Below are 23,655 nucleotides of genomic sequence, written 5' to 3'. Positions count from 1 at the left end.
TCTGCCCAGGTGAGACGGCAGTCGGGCTCCCCAGCTGCTCCGGCAAGTGGCTCCACGGGCAGCAGAAGGACGGCTCTGCGGGATGAGCTCCATGGGGCCAAGGTGCCACAGCCGACCAGCACCGTGCAGAGTGTTCGCTGCCACACGGAGCCCCCAACCTCGCTAAAAACCCAACGAAAGTGCAGGTGTGCTTGGGAAACCAAAGCTACTCCGCTAAACGAGCCAAAGGGAAAATCCAGGTATAAATCTGGGAACAGCGTCACGTAACACTGAATGACTTTTCCTCCGGAAACCGCCTACCTACCCCAGTACGGACCCACTACTGAAACACAAACCTTTGACCAACGTGGCAGAAATGACACATCGGAAAATCCCAACAGACTGTTTTTTTCAGCCTCCGATTCCTTGGGGAACTACAGGCTGCTTTTAAGGGCCAAAGAAAAGTAATTCATACAGATTTACAGCATCCATGTGTACACACAAGGAATTTGCATCATAGAGCCACGCTTTGCTTGCAAAGTGTCAGTGGCTCACGAAAAAGCAGAGAAGAAGATTAAAACCAGCTGTACTGAAGGAATCAACAGATTTAAACACAAACAATATTTTAAATATTCAAGCAGGAAGGGTACAGATGGCATGGGGTAATGGCCAAGCATGTTTGCTTGGAAGCAGAGTTGTACGAATTTTGTGAGGTTTGGAAGGGGTGGTGGATAACATGGTGTATGTTATACATATAGAACATACACTAATGTTACTGCTTTTCTATTTGTATGCATGCCACTAGGTAGCAGTGGAAGAAGAAGCCCTTCTTGACATCTGGATGACCACAGCTGAGGTTACTAAGGGTGCACAAGAGGAAAAGTGGAGTATACATACAATAATAAAGGAGAATTGTAGAATCACCGGTTTGCTGCTACAGCAAGTCAAGCCACTGGTCGGGAGACAGCCATTGGACAAACAGTGGAAAATGCGAAAAGATGAAAAAATGTCAACAGACATTCTTTCTGTGACATACAGAAATATTTTCCTTCTGCTTTATTTAATTTATTGAGGTCAAGTTTTTTAAAGCTAAGAAACTGATTATGTTTGTTTTTTTTTTTTTTCTGGAGGATGCATGTGTGTTTTTTATTTTTTTGGGGGGAGGAGGTGTTGGTTTTTTTTTTTTTTTTTTAAAGAAAAGAGGCTTGTACCATCTTTTCAGTCTATGAATCAGATTTGTGGAAAAGCATATTTAATATGTGACATACTGGTAACAAAACAAATCAGCTCAACAGGCTGCCCAGAGAAATGGCTGAGTCACCATCCCTGGACGTATTTAAAAGATGTATAGATGTGGCACTTAGGGACATGGTTTACTGGTGGACTTGGCAGTGTGAGGATAATGGTTGGACTCGATGACCTTAAGTGTCTTTTCCAACCTAAATGGTTCTATGATTCTATTCTAATTCACTAACTGCAGTTATTTTATTTGCCTATTTAATTAAATGTGTATAGAAGTCTTACTTTGATAAGCTATGCAAGTAGTTCTATTTAATAAAAATACTTTTGTTTGGTAAGTGAATTTCAGCTTGCAGCTCAATACAAGTCAAAAATAAAAACCCAGTCCATATCTTGGCAACAAATCTCTTCCACCATTTTCTAATATAATAAAAGGTAAGAAAATACAATCCAAAACAGAACACCAAATCGAAACTACAAAGAACCATGAACAGATGTATGTAATTACTTCAGTCCCACTGAGGCATATCACTTCTGCTTAGAAATTAGTACAGAGTTTACTAGAGAAAAGATAAAAAAGTCACAGATCCTCATGAAAAGAAAACTAATGAGTTATTTCAACTGTCCTGGTCTTGATTTTTTTTCTCCAAGAAGGACTTGCAAAGTCCTGCAAAGAAATGTGAAACATACCTCATCTCCTTCTTCATCAACAGGAAAAGCATCCTTTCTCAAAGTAAATACATTTACTGGCTTGCTATCTTCTACACAGAAGAAAAGTACATATTCTGGGGGCATCCAAAAAAGCCTGAAATGGCACTCAGCAAGGCACTGGAGTAATTGCTTTCAGATCCAGAAAACATACTGACCAGAATCTCAAATATCCCTCTGCCTTGTAGAGTCAGAGACAAGCCCAAAGACAAGAAATTCCCAATTTGTTTGTTTGTGTCCTATAAGGATGTGTTGAATAAAATGTTTGGTGTCTGATGTGGAAAGAGGTTCTGTAGTCTGATGCAAAATTTAACACAGGTCTGTATTTACTGAAGAACAAGGAAAACCAGCTACACAAGCCCTTGAATCTCCTGCAGCCACAAGGGGCTCACAAGAAATACTGATGGAAGTAATTCCATATCTCTACTTAGATATATATTTGCAATTGCAGAAAAAGCTATTTTAGTTTTATGATGGCATGTAGAATTTACTCTAATTGAAGGTCTCCTTGGCAATGTCCAGGATCCCTGGAAGGCAGCCTTAATGAAAGGCATCTTAAACTAGGAGGTCTGGCTGTAAGAGGAAAACATTATATAATATTTGTCTGAATTATATAGACATTTATATGAGGCAGAATTATTTACAAATTAAATATTTTTATAAATGAAATAGCCTTATACATGCTGTGCAGCCTCTTTTCAGTGACCTTTGAGAAGGAATTTATGTTACTAACTTCATAAAGTAAGAAGAACAGAATCAAGTACTGGAAGTGAGTAAGGGGAATAATACCCAATATGGTTCTGAACACAAAAAAAGACCAATGTCACGAAAACAACCTCCTTTGACAAGGGTACACAATGGACTTAGAGTCAAGTAAAATACTTTATTTAATAGTCAGTGAAAATACCTCCAGATAAAAGTCATAGAGAAGAACTGTATATGAATGAGGAGTTAGTTAAGGGAAGATTATAAGGGACTATATTAAAATAAGAAGTAATGAGCACAGACAGAAGTTTCATATTCCTCAGGAATCAATGTTATTTTGTTTATTAGTGGTCTTGCTACAGCAAGTAGTTATGTGCCTACCACACCTGTGTGCGATGCATCCTGAGGAGGACCGGCTCATGCTGCTGACTTTGGATGGCCTATGAACTGTGTAACTGAAATACGACGGCTTTTCGTGATACAAGATCCAGAAACATATGCTTAGAGACCACTGACAAGAACTTCTGGGGACTCATCACTTGAAGGCAATGAAGGAATCACACACTATCTCAAGTTAAAAGGCACCCATAAGGATCATCAAGTCCAACTCCCTGCTCCTCACAGGACTACCTAAAATTAAATCATATGACTAAGAGCATCATCCAGATGCTCCTTTAACTCTGATAGACTTGGTGCCATGACTACTTTCCTGGTGAGTCTGTTCCAGTGACCGACCAACCTCTTGGTGAAGAACCTTTTCCTGTCCAATCTGAACTTCCCTTGACACAGTTTAATTCCATTTCCTCGTATCCTATCCCTGGTCACCAGACAGAGGAGATCAGCACCTCCTCCTCCACCGCCCCTCTTGAGGAGTTGTAGCCTCAATGTAGGTCATTCCTCAGCCTTTTCTTCTCCAAGCTGAAGAAAACAAGTAACCTCAGCCGCTCCTCCCTTGAGGCCTTTCACTATCTTGGTCACCCTCCTCTGGCCACACTCTAATAGTCTGATGTTCTTCTTGTATTGAGGCACCTAAAACTGCACACAGTAGTTGAGGTGGGGCCACACCAGTGCAGCACAGGGTGGGACAATCACCTCCTTTGACTGGTTAGCTATGCTGTGCTTGATACACCCCAGGACACGGCTGGCTCTTTTGGCTGCCAGGGCACACTGACTCATACTCAACTTGTCATCAACCCAGACCCCTAGATCTCTTTCCTTGGGGCCACCCTTCCACTTCTCATCCCCCAATTTGTACATATAATCAGGATCACCATATCCCAGGTGGAGCATCTCGCACTTGCTCTTGTTAAATTTCATATGGTTGGTGATCACCTAGCTCTCTAGTCTCTCCATATCTCTCTGTAAGGCTTCTCTACCCCTGTGAGAGTCCACAGCTCCTCCTAGTTGAGGATAACCAACAAACTTCATGTACATTTGATTCCTGTGTCCGGATAATTTATAAAAACGTTAAAGAACACTGGCCCTAAAATTGAGCACTGGGGAACCCCACTGGTGACTGGCCACCAGCCTGATGTAACCCCATTTACTGTAACTCTTTGAGCCTGACCCATCAGCCAATTGCTCACCCAACGTATTATAGACTTGTCTAGCTGTATGCTTGACATTTTGTCCAGAAGTAGCTTTGCTAAAATCCAAAATCACCATATCTACTGGCTTCTCTTGGCCAACTAGATGGGTGACCTTTTCATAAAAGGAAACACTCTTGTATATTTCGGTTGATCACGGAATGATGAGTGAACAAAGCCAAGCTGTAGGCCAGGAGAAAATAATACTCAAGAACAATCATGTATGTTTTGCAGTCCTCAGAAATTCACATGCTCATTTACCAACCATTCCCATTCAAAGATTTCCCTCTTCTCGCAGGAATGAGCACATAGATATTGGAAGTAAATACCAGCACAGGACATTGTCTTCATCAACTACAAGAGACACCTGTGCCAGCCACCAAGATGACATGGTTGTAAAAGGGCAGCACAACTGGAACAAGTATTTCAAGGAAACACTGGAGACATCACAAAAGGTAACAGTAAAATCTAATTTAGAAAAATCTCAAGAAAGTGACCTCATCTGTACTCAGAAACATCAATAAAAGGTTCAACAAATGCACAGAAGAGAAAGTTGGTTGTTTCCTTGATCACTCTACTTCATAGATTAAAAATGAGAGATGGAACGGCTTAGACTTGCGAATACAGACTGTTACTCTTTTTATAGTTGTGTGAGTTGCATTATCTTAGGGCAAGCATCTAGTACTTCATTTTCTGCAGTTACGATGTCTGTATTTAATGATTTCAAGGTGGCCCTATGTGCCTAAAAGTTTCATATTTTCCAGTGCTAGGTAATTTTGTGAAGAATTTTACTTTTACAAACCAAGTGGTTTCTATCTGCAACAGGTTCCTGCATCACTACAGCATATAGAGTAGCTGAAAAACAGCATTCTAGGGATATTAAGTCTTCAAAGTTACTTTGAGTGCATATCAGAGCAAACTCACATACCTTAAGGCATTCAAATATCTAGGAGAGCGTCCCACTACACCTATCCATTGATTTAGACTTTGTGTTGGGAAAAGTGGCACAGAGGGCAGACAAGGCAATATGACAATATAAAATGTTCTGGATGTCTCAAGCTAGATCTCAAGATGTAGCTGATTTAGAAAGAGGGCAGATTTAGATTAGATATAAGGAAGAAATTTTTCACTCAGAGGGTGGTGAGGCACTGAACAGGTTGCCCAGAGAAGTTGTAGATGCCCTATCCCTGGAAGTGTTCAAGGCCAGGTTGGATGAGGCTTTGGGCAACCTGGTGTAGTGGAGGGTGTCCCTGCCCATGGCAGGGGGGTTGGAACTAGATGATCTTTGAGGTCCCTTCCAACTCTAACCATTCTATGATTCAGGACTACAGCAGATCTCAAGCGAAGGTGATTAAGCCTTATGTACAAATTAGCATATCCTCCGACTAGCTTTAACATCTCCCCACAACAGCCTCCTCACACACCCCAAACATGGGACAAAATTATGAGAAAAGAGCCTGGCTAAATGGGCTACATTAGTAGGCAACAGAGCAGACCGAAGCGGATGCACAGATTTTGGTGTGAAAAGTGTACCTGCCAAACTAGTATCCACTGCCTATACTATGGGATGTGAGGCAGAAGTGATAATGGAAACACTATATTAATCCTTTTCCAGGGCTTGCTCAGCTCATACCTGCTGCAATGGGCTTTATTGGGATCCCACCTCTCCAAACAGGTCCCAAATACCTAGTAATATGTCGAGTATCCTCCAATTCACTTCCTTATCCTTTACTTTTTCCAATTTCAGCATCAGCAAACAGGATGAGTAGGACAGGAAGAACAAGTCCTTAAGACTTCTTTCTAAGTGAAAACTTCATTCTTGCATTGGGATCAACAGACATTTTCAACACCCACCTCCTCTCAGCACAAACTGACATACAGTATAAAACCAACTGCTCTTCTTGTTAGCAACTTTCTGCTAAGTTCAAGTAAATTTACAACCACCATTTATAATTTATTTTTATGTCACAACTAAAGAGAAGAGCCTCCACTAAATACCACAGAGAAGTCGGCACCGTGCTTTTGAAAACAGACTGCTTCCAGGGAAAGGTCTTGGCTCGTAGCAACTATGCCCTGGCAGTGTCAAGAGGTAGTTCTGAGTGAACACTTGTACACCCTCACACCAAACACATCTCACAATGGAAAGCTGAAATAAGAAGGGATGATTTTACAGATTAATTTGGACTTAAGGTGATGTTAACTGAAAATTTTAAAGATAAACATTATCCATACAATGCTGAAAAGGCACAAAACTATTTAATAACTGCTTAGTCCAACTTGGCCATAGAAAGTTACATTTCAGTTCTTGAACAAATCAATCACTGCCCTCCCAGTGCCACTCCCCCTGCCCAAATACCGTGTAGTACAGCAGTCACTGGTAACTCCCAATCCCCAAATTACAGGAATATGTTATTATTCTGAACACTATTTTTCGCAGATTTTACAGACAGCATCTAGGGACATTTGGAAGTCTCAGTTAATTTTACTTCTGCATTCTTTACGCAAATACTCAGTGATGCTAATTAACTAAAGAAAAATTAAATAATATAATTAGAGTTACACTAGATGTAAATCAAGAAACAGTGCATTACTTAAGACATAGGAAGAAAAGAAACCATACAAGAATTTCATTTTGTCTTTTTGATATGGCTTCAAAAGACAAGTAATGAACAAATCACTTCTGATTTTCAACACGTGAACATTTCTTTTAAAACAAGTAACTCAAATGCCTGTCAAACTACAAACCTTCATGAGTTCACTCTTTACCCAATAGTAACTCTCAATTAATAAAGAATGCTTCTGAATACATAATGCATTACATTTTTTGCTTTCAACACCTGGTGTCACCAGAATAACGCTGTATATTTCTAAAATGCTCTGCAGTTGTGTGCATGCGCTTTGATTTTAAGGCAGTAATACTTCAAAAGACGCGGAACCATAGAAAATTATGGGAAGTGATGCACACAGACGATTTTTGTGGTTAAATGATACATTATCAGTTAACTGACCATGACAGGTCATTTAAAAACTGAAACTCAAGGTGTCTAAAAGCCTTTATCCCTTAGTCAAGGTCAAAAAAAGGCCTGAAGCAAAGTGACAATTCTGCTGTATCCCTGTATTTTGAGCAAGCTAAATTCTACATCTGTTTTGCAAAAAGGCTTTAACTGGTGACTTCTGCTACACTAGAATTTTGTTAATTGCAATAAATTTTTGCACTGGCTAATCACTACTTTTCTGTCTAGTCTAGGGCTGTATTAATGGGTTATTATGACGGTTTCACTGAGAATAGACAGAAGAGAGTGATTTTGATTGATTATTGTTTGGAGCTCCTTGGATCTCCAAGATACTACATAAAAAATTAAATAGCAAAGAAGATGTAATTAATCTCATTCTCTTCTTCCTTCCGCTCTATCAGCAAGACAGCTGATAAAAATTGACAAATTCATGGAAAATGCAAAGGGACTCAGAATTGGTGGCCCCATGTTTCACTAAAATAAGAAGAAAGTACACGTATTCATTTGCTTTAAACTTTAGACAATGGGCATAAGAGAATAAAAGCTTCCTCAGCTTTTGATGCTTATTTCAAAACCCAAATGGAATTATGGCAGCCAGTTAGAGCAACTGGTGTAAGACTTAAGTTGTGTTATGGTTTTTTTTTTAAATATAGTTTTTCAAACAAATTAGTGAAAGAATCCTGAACTTCTGAAAGAAGAGTCATAACTTGTTAGACAGGGAAGATTGAAAATACTGTATTATGACAAACAGGTGCGATACTTTAGAGATTTCAGAACCTATTGGTTCTGATTCTATTTTGGAAGAAAATGATGTATCAGAAAACAGAGGAAGATCTGGTCAAGATATTTGTAATTCACTTTGTAAAAACATATTCAGACTGACACTTCCCTTCCACTAATCACACATAAGTTTTCTACAGCAGACTTTCCAAAAGTCATACTGTCTTTCAGTATTTTTTCAGTAAGATATAGGGACTCCTATAGGTATGGGTTTTTCAGGTTTTAGTCCAACCATTGTGGATTTTCAAGCCAGAAAAAGAAGTCTAGCACTAATACAGAGATTATTTTCAGGTGAACACATATCTAGGATCCATAGACCATGTTTGGAGGAGATCCCCATGCTCCAGCAAGGTACCTCTCAACTTACCGGGGGGAGGCAGCTTTTGATGACAGAAGGTCAAATGACCTAAAAGGAAGACAGGCAAGCAACACAACCTTGAATACTGCTATCAAGTCACATAACCCCATATAAAGGAAAAAAAGTCATGAAAAGCAGAAAAAAGGCTGAAGCCTGAGAAGAGGAAGGCTAAGTCATTAATAAAAAGGAGATTTTCTCCCAATTGCTTGATTTAAATGGATGTTAACATAAACAAATAATTTTTAAAAGAGACTAGCTAAGTCTGCTGGGCTAATGGAGTTAGACAGGTTTTACATGCATGATTTATTTAGTGTAACACCACCACTTGTTCTCTCCAGCTTCTGCAGCATTTCAGAACAAAAAAACCCCAACAACAAAAAAATAAAAACAACAAACACCAGAAGTTTTCCTTAATATAAAGCATCAATTATTTCAAGACTCTCTAGCCCCTCATCCCTTTTTAAAAGGGAAAAATACAAAACCACACAGATCTTAAAGGACCTCTTTCTCCCATTTTTTCCCAAAAGATACAAGCATTCAGTGGTCACTGAATCTGAACGTCCTTAAACTTGACATGAACAGGAGCAGAAGTACAACTGGTGAAGGAATACACGTCACACAGGTTTGCCTAGAGCTGCTCAGCAGAGTGGGCTGACATCTCCTGCCCACCCTGCGCTCAGCGGGTGAGGCTGAGCAGCCCAAACTGCCTGGGTGACGTTCATCTGGAAGGGACTGCCAAGACAGACCTAGGAGACACCCACTATTTCCAATGTTAGCTCCTAAGGAAGAAAGAAGGAATGCAGACCTTCTAGCAATAAAATCTAACATTTAGAATACGCACAGAGGTAGTTTCCTACCGCTACAGTTGGTAAGATGTGTGGATGCTGAAAAGCAATCATCTGAGGCTTAGAGCAACTTGATATAGTGGAAGGTGTCCCTGCCCATGGCAGGGGGATTTGAACTAGAGGATCCTTAAGGTCCCTTCCAACCTAAACCATTCTATGATTCTATGATCTTGATCTATACTAGTTATTTACCTTGACCTTGGTAGAACTTTTGACACTCTTGCTCATGATATTCCCACAAGCAAGCTAGAAAAACATGACTGAACAAGAACTGTTGGTACTTAGGTAAAAAGCTATTTAGAAAAAACTATTTAATATTTATCAGAGGTTCATCTCAAATTGGATATATGTACAAATTTTGTTATATTAATTCTAGTAGCAGAGAAACACTAGTAATGAAAATACTGAATGATGTGAAAGATGCAGGTAATGCCACAATGCAAAAGGCTGTGCACAAGGCTGACGAGACAGTTCAAGTAAGGCCAGTGCAGAGTTCTAAGATTAGCCAGGAATAATCAACTGCATAAACAAAATCTGGGGAAAGACTACTGTAACAGCAGTTCTGCAGAAAGAAATTTGGCAGTTACTGTGATCATGAACTCAACATGAGTCAACAATGTGGTACTGTTGGAAAAAAATATCCTAATGTTTACATACAAACAAGTGCACCACTAGTAAAACACATGAACATAATCTCCTGCTCTGGTCTGGTCACAAATTGAGTAGTATGTCCAGCTTTGACCATTGTACTTCTAGAGGAATGGGATGAGTTGGACAGAAAAGAGACAGAGAGCAACCACAGGTCAAGAAACCACAACCTATGGCGGGGGGGGGAAGACCGTACTGTGATCACTTTAGAGAAAACAGGCTCGTGCCTTTAAGTATATGAAAGCATACTGTGATAGAAAAAAAGAGGCTGTAAGCTTCTTTCAGCATGTACTTGGACAGAAGATCTAATAAGCTTAAATTCCAAAGATGTACATTAGGAAAGATTAACCATCTAATGGTAAGTTATAATGGTAAGTACAATGCCTAGGAAGAGCCTAGACCATCCAGGAAGGCTGGGAATCCTTCACTACTGACTATCTTCAACAGCAGGTCAGTCAAATGTCTACCAGAAACAACACTACTACTGCCAAACTTGCCCTTTGCCAAGGACCTGGATGAGACAAACTCTTAGCTCTGCTCCCTTTAAAAAGTAAAAATAAAAGGCAGTTTGATTCACATGCTATGCATGGAAAGAACGCTAGACTCATGGAGACTGCAAGAGAGTGATTCTGTGGTCCAGTCATTAGATTCCCACTATCTCAAGAAGAGATTTCTAGATTCCGCTCCCTGCCTGTATATAGACGGTGCCCGATACAATTACTTGATTTTTGAGATTTATTTTCCCAAAGAGCAATAACCCTGAAAAGAGAGAATGAAATGTTGGATTCCCACCCGTTCCCACTCCACATAACACCTCCCAAATACACTCAGAGATATAACCTTGAGGCACTACACTGAACGCTCTCCGACCCCACGAATCCTGCATTGCCTCCTGCGCTGTGATCCAGCTTCAAAAGGCCAAACAAGACCAAATGCTCCTAAGAGACGTGAGTTAGAGCCCTCGGGGCAGAGGGCAGGAATCTAATTTTTCTACTTTCTAGGAGATGGCGTCGTCAAAGACTGTCATTAGTTGTGAAGCTGGCTTTGCTTGGATCTGGCACGCACGAGGCAGGTCTGGCTGGAAGGCAGAGCAGTGCCAGGCCAGCTGTACAGCTTTGGCTGATAAAAGTACTGCAAGACGGCAAAGTGCAAGAACAACCCAGGGCTGCACCGCCACGGCCTCAAGAGCAGCTGCACAGCCCACTGCTACCATTCCTCTCTGAAGCTTCTGCTTCAGAAAGCTACACACACTTGTGCCCTTCAGGGTTTCCAAGACAGCCATTCTGTTTCACATATTGTACGTAAAGGCAGCTATAAATCTGAATCTAAAAAAACAGGCCTTCTCTCAGTTTTGTCTATTTCTCTTCTCAAACACTGTTTCTAGATCACAGATATGAGATACTTTAATCTCAAGTAGTTCTGAAATGATTGCTATTTATTACAGATTTTTAAAATATAAATTATATTTTGTTTATAGGCATACACTTTATTTTAGTTGTTTTATTGATAGCAAGCTGGTGAGATAAATCACTTTGATACAGAGTATTTAAAAATCTATACCCTCCTGCAGTTTTCCTCCAAGCTGCCGATGTGGCAACTGTAGACAAGACACACTGCTAGTTTTCTAGACATACAGGAAACAATTTTGCACACAAATTTGTTCACAGACTATCTGCTCCACTGTCACCGAAAAGATTTCCTAACACTCTTCCCTAAACACGCTCCCAAAGTACCACTACTACCTAAAGTAAAAATCCAGCTGATAACGTAGTTGGGCTAGTGGTCTTACTGGGCTGGCGTAGAGAACTGGAGAGTGGTGGGAGGGATGTCAAAGAAATATTCCGTCCCACATACAATCTCAAAAATTAGCCCAATAGATTCATTTCTGACCTGTCTGATGTGAAACCAAATCACCTGATTTGGCAGAGTCATGAAAGGCAAATTATCCTAAAGACAGTATCGTCAGCTCCTTCCTTCTAGTTTGCCAGGTCATATGTCTGCTGCACCATTCTGCAGATCCTGCTTCAAAATCAATTTACATCAACACTGATGGTCAACCACAAAAAAATAACATACTAAAAATTAAAACATACTTGATGAACCTAGAATTGAAAGGTCAGTCATGGACTTGATAATTTTTCAAGTTTGTCATAAGATTTAGAGCACAAAGTTCTTATACCAAAAGAGTAACTATAATTAACAAGATTCAAAACTGAAATGGATCACTGTGTCAATGAATAAACATTTCCTGTATTCATAATATGACAGCGATAATAATAATATACCTCTGGTAAGGCAGCTAAATTATAGAGCTTAGTTGACTTTTCACCTAAAACAACAGTGAAACAGAAGTTACAGATAAGACATACAGACTACAACTCAACAAATTAAGAAGATTAAACCATTGTTTTGATATATAGAAATTAGAAAAAAAAACAACACACTTCTCTGCATTAGTAAGTTCATCATGTACAAAATTAAAGATACTTGATGCCACCCAGTAATGTAGCAAACCATCATTCAGCATACTTAATTAAAAGATAAAATAACTACTAGCAGTAAAAGAACAGACTAGATGAACAGATGGATCCAGAAACATTTTGACCTAAATTTCTTGATATTTCGACAAGATAAATAAAGGTAAATATAAACAAGAATAGAAGGGAGAGGAAAAAACAGCCAGTATATCTCATTAAGAAGATCCATACTAGAAAGATGAAAAAACACCAACAATCTCTTTTCTCTCTTAACTGCACCTGTTTGTCTTCTCTAAGATGTTTTGTTTCTGTTAAGCAGGTTTTCTGAAACTTCACATAACTACATAATCACATCACTGAGAAATTGATACCTCTCCTATGAAGACAGGCTGAGAAAGTTGGAGTTGTTCAGCCTGGAGAAGAGAAGGCTCCAGGGAGACCTTCTAGCAGCCTTCCAGTACCTAAAAGGACGTCTACGAGAAAGCTGAAGAGGGACTTTTTGCAAGGGTATGTAGTGATAGGACACGGGGCAACGGATTTAAACTGAAAGAGGGCAGATTTAGATTAGATATAAGGAAGAAATTCTTTCCTCTGAGGGTGGTGAGGCACTGGAACAGGTTGCCCAGAGAGGCAGTAGATGCCCCATCCCTGGAAACATTCCAGGTCAGGCTGGACGGGGCTCTGAGCAACCTGATCTAGTTGAAGATGTCCCTGCTCACTGCAGGGAGGTTGGACTATGTGACCTTTAAAGGTCCTTTTCAACCCAAACTATTCTATGATTATGTCTGGAACCACAATCATGAAATAAGGCCTGCTGCCTTAGGACAGTTTAATCAAAAGAAAGAAATCATTAACCTAAACTATAATTTACATCTCTGAAATGTTGATTTTCTTTTATGCTCATTCTCTCTTGAATTTGTCTCCTGTTAGAGATAACAGTTAAGAGAACAAGTCTCTATCCACAGAGCCCACAGAAGGCAGAGATTCTTCTTTCAGAGCCCTTCATATCACCTTCCTCAAAGACACCCTTCCCAAACAGACAAAGTTCATAAGCATATAACTTTGTGTTACCTTGCATGTTTGAAATGAGCTTCAGAAAGCTTTAGTGAGATTTGGCCAGCGGCTGGATTAATGTTCTGAAAGTTTTCATAGCTGCTATATTTGAACTACATCACAGCAAGCAGTGCAGCCTTGGAGCAGGTTAGCGGTTTGCTGTGTGCAACGTGTATGCGTACGCTAAGCGTCCTGCTGGGATTTATTCCCTATGTAATTTTCAGCTAAGGCAAAATTAAGCCTGGGGCTTCATTCCAAAAATTGTGTTAAAACATTTCTTTCATTCATATAGTTTCTCAGTTATTTATACATTTTCCTAACACAGTGCAGGCTTGGCTCTGTGCAGTCCCATCTAAATTTAATGTAGTTATTCTCCTGTGCCCACATCCCAAGGCAATACTCACCAAAGAGTATCTCCATGCCTCACAGGCAACACAAGACAAAGCAGTACTTTGTGTTGTGCAAAATGATGTAGTTTTAAAGCACTGCTTTGAAGTACATGTTGCCACACTCCATACACGTGCTGCAGTCCATCCCCTGTCAGTGAAAACACTATGCAACACTGAGCTCAGGTTCTCACTTACTCATTCTACAGAAAATCTAAGTTTTAATGGCTTCACTAAAACACAGCCTCAAAGAAAATCAATAGCGATTGATATACACTGTTGAACATATTTAAATGCTGACATTCACTCTGGGATTACATTTTCCACCTAGTAATCTCTAGTAATCTTTTCCCCCCACTTTTCTCATCTCCATAGGCTTGTCACATCCTCTTTAGAGTTCCTCCTTTGCCCAGACTAAGTTTGGGCTTAAGTTGTGCTTCAAGCCACAATCTCCCTTGAGCACCTGTGCAGGCATGCAGTCAGGAGAATAAGGAAACCTAATGCCTGTATCCTTCTATCTATAAATCCAAGACCATCACATCTTAGCTGACAACCATGGCAAGTATTTTTTTCTTTTTTTTTTTCCATCCCTCATCTGATCATCTGTACCCAACTGCTACTGCTTAAAACCCTCCTCTTCAGTTGCCTCCAATTTTTCCGCCCATGTATTCTGATAACAGTTCATCTCTGAACAAGTCCTGTTGCACACTTAAATCCCATCTCAATAGTAAAAAATCTGAATCCAGTAATTTTCTCTTCAATCTGCTACTATGAATGCTTATGTTATTAATCCCCTTCTCCAGCCTCCTAACACCTCTCTTCCTTTTCCATGAGCTTTTAACACAACTCATGAAGGAATCCCATCTTTCCCCAGACTGAAACACTGACAAGAACCTGTTTCCTCTCTGTAGAACAACATCGTCTCGGTCCAGGTGAGCTGGGTTTGGTAAATCCATACAATAGAGCGTATTCTGGCACTCATCCCACATATTGTCAGTTTACAGCCCAATAACCCCTTGAGCACAGGAAAATAAGTAAAAAACAGAGGCCAGAAGAACACCGTCACAAAAGGGGGACAGGAGTGACGCAGGAGGACAAACAGAAGGCTGGTGCCTAGCAGCGGGGAGATAGACTGCATGGGCAGTGTCCTAAAAATTAGGGAGATCCCAAAGAAGGGGCTAATATCCCTTCCCTGAACACCTGTAAGGACGTCGACACTGAACCAGTAACTCTACTGGGCAGCAGCTTCCAATTGCTCTTCTGAACCCACAAACCACTTGAGCCTGCAAGTTCACTTTCTTGTGATACCAATTATTTTCTAACTTCTATTTAGGAATTGCAACTATAGATGTTAAATCAACGATTAAACAGCCTTAAAACCTTCCTTTCGATCTTGAAGCACACACTATGGGCTACCAGAATCTGAAGTGTTTTATTCCAGCACCCGCAGTGAATTGTGGGTCATGTAATTAGTTAAATTAGCTTAAAAAACACAGAGCAAACAAAAGAATTAAAAGAATAAAATGAAAATTAGTTAAAGACAAGAGGATTATAGCTTCAAGTGAGTTTCTTTATGCACTTTGGCCTATCTACCTACCGTTTCCCTCTACATTAAAACAACCTGTAACTTCTTCTGATGAAGCTATTAGCTAATGAAATTCTGTCATGGCCCTACTCTCATATCACAACTAACATCAATCCCCTGTTCATCACTACGTCATTGAAACCCACCACAATCACCACTCTTCCAACACAAAACCAGAACAAGACCCTTATTTCTCACTCACTAATTACAGTCGCACTTCTAATATATTTTTTTCTCAGCAATGTTTTGAAGAAAATAGTTTTATTTCTATTTTCCTTCTAGCTTCCAGTATTACAGTGCATGTGGACTGTGCATCTCCTGATGGGAAATAATCTAACCTGTTACCTTTAATTTCTAGAGAAATTCACACATTCTGAGATCCAAGCAACAACAAAACTGTTATCTACAGAACCTACAGTGGATAGAATTCACAGACATAATTAAAATTACATTACTGATTTTAGTGCTAAAATTCAGTGTCCATATTGTAGTCTGTTTAATATGTAATTAAACAACAAACACTTGAGTTCAATGTAAAAGAATTCAGAAAGAGTGCTATTAATAACTTCTTATGAACCAGAGGGTAGTATTCACCTCACTTTAATTTCCTAAAGTTCGGAATCTAGGGGGGGATCATTCAGGCTTCACCAATTGATGTAGAGAGATGTGAGCTAAATCTCTTGCCCCTAACTATAAATGAAACTCATATTCAAATGCAAGTCTGTCATCTAAAGAAGCAGATGAAAGAGAGGGCCAGTGGTGAGGTACAAACCCACAATTCTTACCAGTACTGTGTGTCAGTAGAAACAATAAAACCTGAAAGTAATTAAAATCCTGTACACAAATTGGTCTGCCTACCAGAAGGCAAAATACATTAAATGACATATTTCACTAGATATGTAGACAACATTTAGTCCCTGTGATGCAGAAGGCAGCAGCAGAGGTACAGGCTGATACCCAGGATATGGAGAGATATAAAAGTATAGATGATTGAGTCCAGATTAGCAGCAAAAAATATTTTGGAGCAAAGAGGAGTCTTTTATACTACCATTCCAAAACACTATTTGAATTGTCCATGATACTGTTACCAGAAAGTAACATAACGCCAATAGGTATTCCTGAAACTTGTGGAATATGCAAGTAAACAGTGAGAGTTTTAGACCTGTGATGAGAAATGAGCACCTACATTTGCTTCCTCATTAATAGGAAAGCAAAAACCCTGGCTGCTGTTGGAGAGCCAGGACTCAGCCAAAAGTGCAGTACAGCAGTCAAGATGATGCTGGCTGGGATCCACATTTTCTCTGACATCTCAATGATTTACCTTACTTGTCCTTACCTTAAGGCTCATGAAAACAGCCTGCTGAACAAAGAAAGCAGCGAAGAAAGGCAAGCACCCTGCACTGCATTAAGGGGAGCACAGCCAGCAGATTGAGGGAAGTGATGATCTCCCTGTCCTTGACACTCATTAGACCACACCTACAATGCTGCATCCCGTTTCAGACCCCCCCAATACAAGGAAGCAACTGCAGTGAGTTCAGATGGTCACGGGGAAAGAACCTCAGGAAACTGGACCTGTTCAACTTGAGACGAGATGGCTTTGGGGTGACCTAGTAGGAGTCTTCCCATACCTATGAGGGGGTTATCCAGAAAACGCAGCTAGGTCGATGTGGGAGTTGGAGAAACAACAGGTACACACCAAAATAAGAGAGGCTCTGACTGGATTCAAGGAAAAGGGTTTTCGCGATGCAGACAAACACTGAAGCAAGCTGCCCAGAGGTGCTGTGTAGCTTCTATCCTTGTAGGTTTTCAAGACACATCGGATAAAGCCCTGAACAGCCTGGTCTGCCCACACAGGTGACCCTGCTTTGAATAAGGCAGTTGGACTAGAAACTCCTGAGGTCCCTCTCAACATGAATTATACTATGATAAAAGTTGTGGGACTGTATCAGGCTAGACAAAGTGAGTGGAGGGAAGAAGATAAAGAAAAATAGACTTGTAATTACTGTGGTGTTATTTGATAGCACACACATTTAAAATTGCAGTATCATCCTAATACAGATACTCTCTCACAGCTGCAGCCTGGCATAGGTGGGACGATCTCCCTCACAGTTACAGCGGCATCACACAGCACTGGAAAAAGGCAATATTTCAGGCAAGGGATGACAAAAAATGATTCTACGTTGCTAAGAACTTCTGTCAGTACATCAGCAATATGATGGTAACTCTGGCTGTTAGCAAAGGACATGAGCAGTTACAGTCAAAACATTGCAGAGAGAGTCATATGGGTAATTCCAAAGGAAAAGTGTCCTGTAAGACAGAGAAATCAAGAGTGGCAGTGACACTGAATATGTTTTCTCAAGATGTTAAGAGTAAATAGCCGACACGCTTAAAGAAATCACAATGGCCAAAAAACCTTAACATAAAGGGCATTCTTGAAAAACACTGTAATGGTAAATCAATATAATGTTATATTATGCTGGTATAGTCTGTCCTTCTTTAGCGTTAATTGGTTTTTGGAAGTGAGGAAGAGAGCGCTGGATCTATAAAATGTAGTCCATAAAGTATAATTAAACTCTTGGAGTGAAAAAGAGCAGAAAATTCTAAATAGCTACAGATTTTGATTTAAGAACAGTGATTTACTACTGCTTGAATAGTGCTATTTCTGAAGAAAAAAGGTATTAAGTACACTCTTTAGAGAGGTGGAATGAAAAGGGTATTAAATTTGCAAACTCATTGACATGACTACATCCATGCACTTCCTCTGTCTCTTATTAAATTATCTATGTTATACTTACCCTCTCTGTCACAATGCTGCAAAACAGTATTTTAAAAGATGGGGAAAAGAAAGGTAACATCATTTCATATCGAAAACGCATGCTATCATGGCAAGTGTTCTCTGCTTAAGCAGTTCATGTCACTTGAAATGTCATGCAGGTGTCACATTCAATTCTACTTAAATCAGAGAGTTATGAAAATTATTTGACCAGGTTCAAGTTCAAAGAGTATATGCTTATAGATCAGGAGAAACACACAAGACGACATGAATAGGAATAGGAAAAGACGACAAAAACTACAGTGAAATGAAGTGTATTTTTTGCTACAAACAGTAACTATTAATGCTGCTTATGATTACACAGAAAAATAATTTGGCCAATTCATCACAGATTAAAAGTGTACCAGAGCTAGTAGCAGAATGTAAACGCCACAACATACCCTCGGAATTTATTATTCCCTTATTTCACTTCACGACACTCTCATGACTGCACCTTGGTACCTGTACCTACACTCTCGAATTCAAAATGTAGATCAAAGTCACGTTACCTCACTTTCCAAAAGTTCCCCAGGAAGAGCAAACACAGCCACATGAACAACAGAAACAGGACAGGCAAAAATCATCATTACACCAGCAGTCAGATGGAAGTCATTTTCAAGAGGAAACTTCCTTTCAAATAGGTAGCTGGGGTACTACTGGGAGTCATGAAAACATATAGACTGAGTCAGAGGAATATTGGTTGGAAGGGACCTTTGAAGGTCACCTAGCCCAGCCTCCCCCTCGGAGCAGGGCTAGAGCTAGATGACACTTTTTCAAGCGAAGAGGCTGTGCTCAGCCTAACAGCGGGTGGGAAAGGCAGCAGGACATCAGGTGCAAAACCAGGCTTGGTTTTCTGTACTCTCCAGAGGCACCTAGCTCTCCACGTCAAAAATCAGCTAAGGAAAGAAAGTATGAACTGACATGATGATCTTTTCTGAAGGACAAAAAAGCAATAACTGAGGAATTCAAAGCAGTATTTCTACCCTGAATTGCTCTAAGAAATTGATCAGCAAAAAATTCTGATCACATATAAAGAAGTCACCAAAATTATAAGGAGCAGCTGACATGGCAGATATCAACAACATGACACACTCTCTCCTGTGACCGAGCAAAGCTTTGTCCAATATTGCTGTGTTCTCAAAACAAAGTCATGAACAAGCCCAAAGAAACTTGATTGCAAAGCTGAGGCAAAACACCACAGTAATTTGGAACATGAGGAGCAAACTGTCTGCAGGAACCCAAGCAAAATGAAGTACGACACGCATATTGTAGTTACTATTTGTCACCATTAAAGTGTAGATTTAACATCATTAGCAATGTATGGCAAGTTCATTTTTCGGTTTAACGTGCACCACCCCTGACAATTCAGGTTTCGAGACACGCAGTAACAGAGACATCTGTTCTGTTTAGCTTTTATTTACCGAGGGCAACAGAATGCCGTCATACACTTTGGTAAAAAGACGTGTTAGTTTTCCTATGACTGACAGCTATGATGGAGCAAGGGCAGGAGATGAGTGCTAGCTAAGGACACATACATTTTATAGACACAGTCCAGGTTTTTAATGCTTTTCTCAGGGGGAGGGGAGAAGAAAGATGGAAATATGCCCATTTTTCATTCAGATGTGCAAAATTTAAAGCCGCTCTTAATGGCCTGTGTCACGCAATGAACAATTTTAATTGTCAAGAAATTGCTTTTCTAGGTTGACTGCCTGCTTAAACTAGAGAGTATATGGAACAAGTCCACTTTTCACGCAGTCCTACACGAAATAACTTGGTTATGGAAATATTTATAGTTGTGCCTCTGTGTGTTAAGCTCTATATAAGTTGCTACCTTGGTATTTTCAAAGCATGGCAAAAATTACAGAACTAACAAATTAAAAATCCCTGAAGCAAAAAATGAAGAAGTTAATTGTCCGGAGTTAACACGGATACAGCTAAATGAACCTCAATTCAAAAGCAAAAGGTTTACATAACTCCAAAATGGAAAAGGATACAGAAAAAGCAGGGAATGAAAATATCCTGTCCAAGCAATGCAGGGAAAAAGACTGATGCTCTGAACGGTTATCTCGTTAAGGATACAGGTATCAGGTGTCATAGCTTCTCTTCATCTATTATATCGGGAATATTCTCTATTCTCCTTCTAGTTTAGGTATTTGTTCTTCGAACGCACACCACTAATCCTTACTGGCTAAAGGCACGTGACTAAAATTAGTGTTTGGATCGTAACAAACACTTTTGTTTGGAGGATGCTCTTCAGCATCAGAACACCAGAGGAACGCACGGCGCACCGCCGTGGCCCGCCGGCACCGTTTCGAGTTCAGCGTCACGGGCAGCTCTCCTCGAACCCGCCTGCGCTACCGGAGCTGCCCCAGCGCACCGAGCCACACCGCTGTCTGTCACCCTAAGGGCCCGGCGCCCCGGCGGGCGGAAAGGCAGCGCGGCGCCCGGCGAGGGAGCTCTCGGCCCCGTGGCCGGGGGCGGCGGGCGGTAAGGCGCTCATAGCGCCCGCCCGCCGCCGCCGCCCGGCAAGGGGCCGCGCTGCTGCCTCACCGGCCCCACAGGCCCGCCTCCGCCGCCCTCAGCCTGCAGGCCGGTAAGCGCCGCGGGCTGCTCTCCGCTGGTGCCAGCGGGCGCCTTCCACCCGCCGCAGCGCCGGCAGAGCTCTCCGCCGCTGCCCCTCCGCCGAGAGGCCCCGGCCGGACCGGCGGCCTCCGGAAAGCCCGGGGCGGGCGCCCGCCCGCCCCGACTCGCTCCGCCGCCGGCGGCGCGGCGCCGGGGGAACGCCTCGGCCCGACGGCTGCCGCGGAGCCCCGCCCCCCGCCGCGAGCGCCCGCGGCTCCGCGAGCGGCTCATTGGCCGCGAGGAGGCTCCGAGGCGCCGGCGGCGTCAGCGGGAGCGGCGGAAGAGGCGCGCGCGGACGGCACCGGCCGCTCGAACCGCGCGCGGCCACCGCGTCACGTAGCGGCGAGGGCGGGCGGCCCCGCCCCGCTCTGCCCCGGCGGCGCGGGTCCTAGCGCCCGCCTCCCCCCCCCCCCCCGGCAGCCGCTCGCCGCACTCACTCGCCAGCGCTGCCGCTGCCTCCGCGCCTTCGCTTCCGCCCGCGACCGCGTCCTTCTGCCCGTCCCGGGGCGCCTCTCTGGGGAGTAGGCGGCGGGGCGGGGCTGGGCGCGGGGCGGGCGGGGGCGGTGCCTGCCCTGCCCTCCCTCCGCCGCCGGCGGCGACAGCGCCGGGTGTCCGAGGGCGGAGGGGAACGGGCCGGGGTGAGCTGGGGTCGTTCGCCCGAGCCGCCCGGCTGCCAGAGGGACGGAGCGTGCTCCGGGGGGAGGCGGAGGCCCGGGCAGAGCAGGCAGCCGGGCCCGGAGAGCGGGGCAGCCCGGGCCAGCTACGAACGCGGTCGCGCAGGGTGCAGCGCCCTGCGGTCACCGGGGGGAACCGTTCCCCAAAACCCGGCAACAGCGGCTGAACCCACAGCAGCAGCCCCCCGGCCTTCCCTCCCGCCTGTAACGAACGTGCCTCAGGCACCACGTTTGGCTTTCAGAAAACTTTAAAAAACCCTTATTATTATCTCCAAATAATAGCGACATTGACTACTCTATAGAGAGGATTTTGGCTGTAGACGGATTGATTTTGAGTCTGCTGAAGCAAAAGTTTTAAAGCTTTGACGTGCCAAGTGGCTGTTTACCGCCTTTTCAGGCGTCCTCCCAGTTCCCAGCCGAGGAGCCCCTCCAGCTGGCTCCGTAGGGACCAGTCTGCTTTTTCGCAAAGCATGTCAAGAGTCCACACAGTAAAATCACTGTACGGACGTGAATACACGGATAGGAGGAATAAGGATGAGGTGTCCTTATGCTGTTTGATGCTGAACGATTCAGTACTTGTTTACCCGGAGCACGGGAGCACCGTTCTGTAGCCTGGTTATTGGGACAGCGGGTAACGGGGTTTCAGCCCGTCCCCCCTCCTGGGCAGTAAGTTGAAAGTCGGGTTACATCCATTATAAACTATTACATTATTAACTATATTATTATTAAAATATAAACTATTATAAACTAGCAATCAATAATTCTATTCCAGCTCTGAAGCAGGATAAGCAGAGTTCGAGGCAGTATCTCCTGCTTTTCTTTCTATAGTTTATTGTTTTAGAGGTTGAATTAATTAGTTAGGTATTCCATCACTCCTCAAGCACTGCTGCTTTTTTTTTTCTTTTTTTTTTAAGGAGTACACACTCTACGTCCATCCACTTGTGCAGAATCAAGATTTTGAAGTTACTCTAAGAGGAAGAATGTCTTCCTGCATGTCACAGTACCAGTCTACCATGCCCGTTAAATTTTCTTTCTAGCTTATGGCAGAACCCTGAATCAAAAACTTACTACATAAATAAACACCATTATCACCATTAAAATCTACGCAAAAAAAAAGATAGCAAAATGCAGATTTATTACATGGCTCCATTACAAATGTTATTTACTTCTTGCTCAGCTGAAAATAAATTGGAATGTACCATTAGCAATCTGAATAAGTAACGCTGCAATAAAAAAGTTCAACTCAGCAATCACAAGCTACCAATTTCAGTATCTGTAGAGATTTTTTTCCTATTAAAAATACTTATTTTAAAAAGCCCTGAACCACTTGACATGTATGGTCACTGACACACACTGAACACCCATGCCACAACACTGCAGCGCCGCTTTCTAATATAAAGGTAATCAATCCTCCAGCGCTCAATTGCACATGCAGCTATGCACATCCTCTTCCTCAGAGTGGCTATATGGTCCTTTTTCCTTAAAGCAAAGGATCCAAGTTCCCGTGTTAATACAACACCTATGTGCAACCACTTCGTGTTATTGTGGCGCCCAGCACGCAGTCCAAAGTGGCCATTACTAGTGGTACCTACTGCTTATGGGGGTACATGACAGAGTTTGGCTCCCTCCATGTTTATGCCACAGAAATTCAAATATGTGACCTCACTTGAGTTTCTAGCAAATTCTGGTCTTTTCGAGTTAAACATGTCCTCATAAACACACATTTAGTAGAGACATATCGGTGAAAGAGCCAAGTCAAGAATCACATGGGAATCTACATGTAATGATAGGTATGGAAATGCACCTATGCTCACAGGAAATGCGGAACACAAGCAGGAACCAGCAAATAAGTATTAAGGTATTTAAACTAACCCCCCCACCACCACACAGAAACAGGCTATGCTCTCACATTTAACGTTCTAACAGCTACAGCTTGAAATAGCAACTTCAATTTAAGAAAAAAAATCTCACCTTTGCAAATTTACAGTTGCTTTAGATTGCTTTTAAAACAAAGCAAAGGACCCCAAAACTCAATTCAGTAAGAAGCTGTTACCATTCATTGTGATCATAGACAAGCTAACAATGGATCAAACTGGATCTGAATGTTCTGTTTCCGTAGGCAGAGATTTGACATTCAGGATGCTTTATCAGCCATATAAATTTAATTATCTGCAGAAAGCTCTC

The 23,655-nt window shown here is 42.0% G+C and overlaps 1 protein-coding gene across 1 annotated transcript in view; it reads right to left on the bottom strand.

The window, feature by feature from the left end:
* GGACT (gamma-glutamylamine cyclotransferase) overlaps nt 1-21,268 on the bottom strand; it is a 29,440-nt gene extending 8,172 nt beyond the window's left edge. The window contains exon 1 of the mRNA XM_086611040.1: nt 21,235-21,268. The gene's annotated coding sequence lies outside the window, so the exon portion shown is untranslated. The remainder of the gene's footprint in view (nt 1-21,234) is intronic.
* Between the last annotated feature and the right edge of the window lie 2,387 nt (nt 21,269-23,655).

This window comes from Tauraco erythrolophus, chromosome 1 (genome assembly GCF_009769465.1).
Source record: "Tauraco erythrolophus isolate bTauEry1 chromosome 1, bTauEry1.pri, whole genome shotgun sequence".
Taxonomy (NCBI): Eukaryota; Metazoa; Chordata; class Aves; order Musophagiformes; family Musophagidae; genus Tauraco; species Tauraco erythrolophus.
The sequence above is the reverse complement of the archived record's forward strand: the minus strand, read 5'-3'. Positions and strand labels throughout refer to the sequence as shown.